A 6,078-nucleotide genomic window follows, 5' to 3' on the forward strand; every position below is an offset into this window, starting at 1 on the left:
TGTACACTTGATCATAACATCATCTTCATCTTCCAAACTCAACAAACTCTTTCTCCTCCCTCCTCTCTTTGTTTCGGCCAACCCCAAGAGGCACCACCACCATCATCACTTGATCATCTTCAACCATTTCAAGAGTGTACAAAGGTGTTAAAGTGCAAACAACGAAGCTCGGTGTTCTCGGAAGTTGAAGGACCTCTCTTATCTTCTTTTATCCACTCAATTTCTTCACTTGAACTTCCCTAGCCTTGAGCTAGTGGTAAGAACTTAGATCCTTTCATTTTTCATCTTGTTTAAGTGGTTAATGATGTATCATGATCAAAAACATTAAGAACAATAATGAATCATATGAAGAAAACATGAACATAAACTAACTTGATGATGAAATAAGAAGGAAACTTGATAAAAGGAAGTTGTTGTAGTTATGTTGTTGATATTTTGATTAATACTAGCAATATGATGTTTGATCATAATATGAAGCTTGTTAAGTTATGATTAAAAACATGACTTAACAAGTTAGAGATGATTACGTGTACATAAAATAATCATCTTCTTGTGAGAGCATGAACTTGGAATAAAAGTGATTTTCTTAGAAAATAATAAACCGAGTGGACTAGTATACTTGTAAACTCAAGACTTGTGTGTGAGTTATTTTAGAAAACCAAGTTTAAAAGGCGGTTTTTGAAAGAGGATGATTCTTACATATACTTACACCATCTTTGAAATAAACTAAGTATATGGATACTAGTGAAGCATGAAAATATTGTAAATAGATATTTTTTTGTAAAATAAGTTCACTAGTTGTGAATATCTAGAAACCCCGAGAGTAAGATTTTAACAAAAATAAACACACTTTGGAGGGTAACTAAACCCACTAAACACCCCACTAAGTTACTACGCATTTTTACTAAAAACCAAGTTCATGTTATTATGTAAAGTGCATTGTTTTGCACTTGACTAGTGTAATATTGTTTAGTAACTTGTTATTGATTGTTGAATGTTTTTTGGAAAAGAAAATGATATGCTTATGAGCATGGACACCTCCATTTACAAAGGAAACTCTGGCGAAATTTTCTAAAAATTCCAACACTTAGAAAATATTTTTCTAAACATGCGTTACAAGTATATTTTATAACTTGTGTTTCGAATATAAACTTCACCATAATTTTTGGTAACAAAATACAAAGTGTCGGAGGTTGGTTTTTGTAAATAAAAATGGTTAAATATATACATATATATATATATATATATATATATATATATATTTAGAATATATATCTTATACTAGAACACTTGTGTGGATACTTGTTTATTTTATGAGATAGTTATATTACTTTAGGGTAAAATAATGTAACTTAACGATATAACTTGACATTTGAATTGTGTGGTATGTGATAGAAGTAATGAGTAGATAAACCGTACATAGGATACGTGTCATGCATGAGAATCTGATTGTCATCTGTACCTTATTAGGACGTTCTTGATTTCCTGATTATTAGAGTAACTAATCTAACCGAGCAAACCAAGGTGAGTTCACACACTTTCTAAGGCATGGGATTCCCGGTGGATTGGGAATGGGTTAAAGAATTAAAAACGAAATCTGTATATCCTCCTTGGGTAGGATATGTACGGCCATCCTCCTTGGGTAGGATGCCAATGTTAATCCTGCGTATTCTCCTTGGGTAGAATACGTACGTTCGTCCTCCTTGGGTAGGATAACAACCTTAAAACTTACTAGACAAAACTCTATCATTAAGTCCCTCATTTTATATCGACTTAATCGCCGAGGCCAATGGCGAGCGGGTCATTAGTTAATAGCGCTATTAGGTTTAACAAACCTAACACCGTGCCGGTCGGACGGGCGTGTACTAATGGACTATGGCAAACTGTCAGTGATGATAGACACTGATGTAGGGCACAACTTATTTTCGTTAGTAGTCGATATGGTAACGGTCTAGTGGTTCACATGGGGAAGCCCCCACTGATTATGGATATGGTTTGGGTAATAAAGAAGGAACTGGTTAATCATACTTTCAACTAAGGGGTAACCCCCACGGCTAGTAAGCCAACGAAAGACAAACCACGTTTTCAGAAACAACTTAAAACTAAACAACCAACCGTGAACTCTCTCAACTTTGTTGTTGACTCGTTGTTACATGCCTTACAGGTCATTAGATGCTTACGGAGCTTGCACGAGGAGGTGGCCGTTGTGGGATATGGATTGTTATGTCCCGTGCTTAATGTTTAATCTTTATGAACCTATTAAACTTACGTTTTGAACTTTAAAACTATGGAACTTATGTTTTGGACTTACGTTTTATGCTTCCGCTGTTTAATTTGAACATGGTTAACTTTCTTTTGGTCACCAATTGTATTGTGGTTGGTTTTATTTACTTAATTACGTTGTTCAATATGATTGGTGGCTCGATCCTGGTCATGTCACGCCTCCAAGCGGTGATACTCCACATGGTGGATTTTGGGGGTGTGACAGTAAATGTTTGACCTGCTCGAGAGTTAAAGTGGAATATCAGAAGCCGTCTGGGTTGCTGCAACAACCAGAAATACCCATGTGGAAGTGGGAGCAAATTGCAATGGATTTTGTCACTGGACTATCGAGAACTCAAAACGGGAATGACACAATTTGGGTGGTCGTTGATCGTCTCACGAAGTTAGCGCACTTCCTAGCGATCAAGGAAATGGATAAGTTCTCACAATTAGCTGCTGTATACCTCAAGGAGGTGGTTTCTAGGCACTGGGTGCCAACTTCTATTATCTCTGACCGTGACCCGCGTTTCATCTCAGATTAGTGGCAGTCGATGCACAAATCATTCGGCTCGCATCTCGATATGAGCACTGTTTATCACCCGCAGACGGATGGTCAAAGTGAGCGAACCATCCAGACACTTGAAGATATGTTATAAGCATGCGTGATTGATTTTGGCAAGGGTTGGGAGAAACACTTGCCGCTGATAGAGTTCTCTTACAACAACAATTACCATACCAGCATCCAGGCAGCTCCTTTCGAAGCATTGTACGGACGAAAATGTCGTTCACCTCTCTGTTGGGCTGAGGTGGGTGACAGCCATGTTACAGGCCCAGAACTTGTACTCGAAACCTTCGAGAAAATTGTGCATATCAGGAATCATATGGCGGCAGTGCGTGATCGTCAGAAAAGCTACGATGATAAGCGTAGGAAACCTTCGGAATTCGAAGTTAATGATCATGTCATGTTGAAGGTCTCACCCTGGAAGGGTGTGGTGCGTTTTGGAAAACGCGGCAAGCTTAACCCTCGTGATGTAGGGCCATTCAAAGTTCTAGAGCGGATTGGTAAAGTGGCCTATAAGTTGGAGTTACCTGCTGAGTTGGGTAATGTCCATGATGTGTTCCATGTGTCGCAATTAAAGAAGTGTTTGTCTGATGAGACACTGGTCGTACTGTTTCAAGAGCTGAAGATTGATGACAAGTTGCAGTTTGTCGAGGAACCCATAGAAATTATGGACCGGGAGGTCAAGGTCCGTAAGCACAGTCGTATTCTGATTGTACGAGTTCGTTGGAACTCAAGACGTGGACCGGAGTTCACATGGGAATGTGAAGATCAGATGAAGCTCAAGTACCCACATTTATTCCCAAATGAGAAGTCTAAGTCTGACAAACCTAAGCCTGGAACAACTAGTGAATTTCGGGACGAAATTCTCAATCAAGTTGTGAATGATGTGGCACCCGCGGAGAATGCCCAGTCATCCTGAGTTAACGTCTTGCTGTTTTGGGTTGCTTATCAAATTTCGGACGAAATTTCTTTCAAGTTGGGGATGATCTGACAACCCAAGATTTCAAACCCTTTCATTCACGTACCTTTTGTGTGGCAATCATGTGTTGATAATTTATTTAGTTTATGAAAGATGTAACAGTATGAAGGAATTGATCCTAATGATTATGTAGTTGTGTATTGTGTTTAGAAAGTGCATTGGATATTGTTTAATAACAACCCTTTAATCACACAACAACTGCACGACGAAAGATGGGTATACGTTTCGCCATGGGCCACTCGACGAAACTTGGAGTTTCGTCACTCCCTTGTCCGACGAAAGTTGGTGTTTCGTCAAGTGAAGGGCTACCGTATGGGCTTTCGACTCAAGTATAGCTGAAGGCTCAGTGTATGCGTATATATATGTACCTTAGATAACGATTTTAAAACCCTAACTCATTCCCTCAACAACCGACGACAGCACTCTTCATATTACTCGAATTCTTTTGCATTGTTGGAATCATCTTCTCATTCGGTTAGCATTCTGTCAACACTTAACGGATTGTTTGATGATTGTTGTATGTAATCTTTGTGAATATAGGATCTTGTTAGAAACAGGATTGATATATTGTGTAGATTAGGGTTTTGAACGCTTCATAATCCGTATATTGTTAATTGGCTATTCATAATTAGCGGATGCTTTCAAAGGATCGAACCCGAATGTTTAGATCATAGTTAAATGATAATTCTTGATAGTAATAAACCAATAGATCTATGTGATCATCAATGGCAGTTATGTTATGATAGGTTGATTCAAGAAAGCTTAGTAACTGTGATAATAACAATTGGGGTGTTTGCATAATAAACCTATAAACCGGTTAGATAGCAATTCACGAAAACAGTAACAGTAAACATTGGGGTTTGGAAGAAACGTTGAAACTGCCTAGTGCAGTCGACGAAATGTGGGACGGCGAAACAGGAGTGTTTCGTCGGCAAGCATCTCGACGAAACTGTGGAGTTTCGTCACCACTCACCTCGACGAAAGATGTAACTTTCGTCATGGAGGGAGTTTCGCCGGGTATGTTAGGGAATTGAACAGTAGGTGTCTGTAATGATGTTGATGACAGATACGTGTGTGTATGTATGATCCATGATGCAAGTCAATGATATTAAGAAACTTGGTGTGATTAATTGGTATAACAAACTCACCTGCTACGTTATGTACTGATTATGACATTCGCATGAGATGTGAACATGTATTAAGAAAGTTATACCGGCCAACTGATGTACTGTGAATTGTTGAGTGTGATGCAATCTGTGTGAAAACAATAACTTGTTCAATCATGAAACTGATGTTCATTGGTAACCACGTTAGGGTTGGTTGATTAACTTGGAAACGGGTAACTAAACAAACCAAGCAAACCAAGGTGAGTTCACTGCTTTTTTCCAAGCATGCATCCCGGGGAGGGATATCGGGTAACGTTCCGGGGAGGAATGTCAGGTTATTGGGATGTTTGTTATTACACTCATTTCTATCACATAAGACCCCTTACATCTACTGATAGTTGCCGAGGAGGCAACGAGGTTATTAGTTGATAGCGCTATTAGGTTTGGCACCCTCACACCGTACCGGGGAGGACGGGCGTGAACTAATTACCCTAAAGCATGACCAATGTTTTGATAGAGACATTGGGGTTGGGCAAATAAATCTTGTAGCCATCTGCGGTAATCGAGTTAATAACCACATCAAATCAAATCATTGAACCGTGTTATACTTATATCTGGTAACTAAACACGTTAACAAAACTTTGAACTCACCAGCGTCGTCTGACACACTTGTCTGCATGCTTGCAGGTCGTTAGATTCTTGGTATGGACTTGCTATCTGGGAGTGCTGAAGTGGTCATGATTCGAGACTTTTGGATACTTGTTGCATTGGTTGTGAACACTTGTTTTGAAACAGTTATTTAACAATTTACTATATGCTTCCGCTGAATGTTTAACTTGGTTTAACTCATGGCTTGGATATAATTTATGGAATGAATCGAATGTTTTATTTCAATATTTATCATTGGTTCAGTGTGATTAGTGGCTTGGATCCTGGTACGTCACACGTCCCGCGGTGTTACCACATGTGGTATTTTGGGGGTGTGACAAAAGTTAACCCTGGGTTTGTGTTGGAGCCCCTTAACTACTAACAATGCTTTGTATCATTTTGTTCCATCACTCTCGTCCTTGATTATGTATACCCATTTGTTCTGAAGTGCTTTCTTCTCTGTTGGAAGTTTTGTAAGAATCCATGTCCTGTTCATTTTCAGTAATTTTGTTTTTATTAAA

Source organism: Helianthus annuus, chromosome 6 (assembly GCF_002127325.2).
Source record: "Helianthus annuus cultivar XRQ/B chromosome 6, HanXRQr2.0-SUNRISE, whole genome shotgun sequence".
NCBI classification, from domain to species: domain Eukaryota; kingdom Viridiplantae; phylum Streptophyta; class Magnoliopsida; order Asterales; family Asteraceae; genus Helianthus; species Helianthus annuus.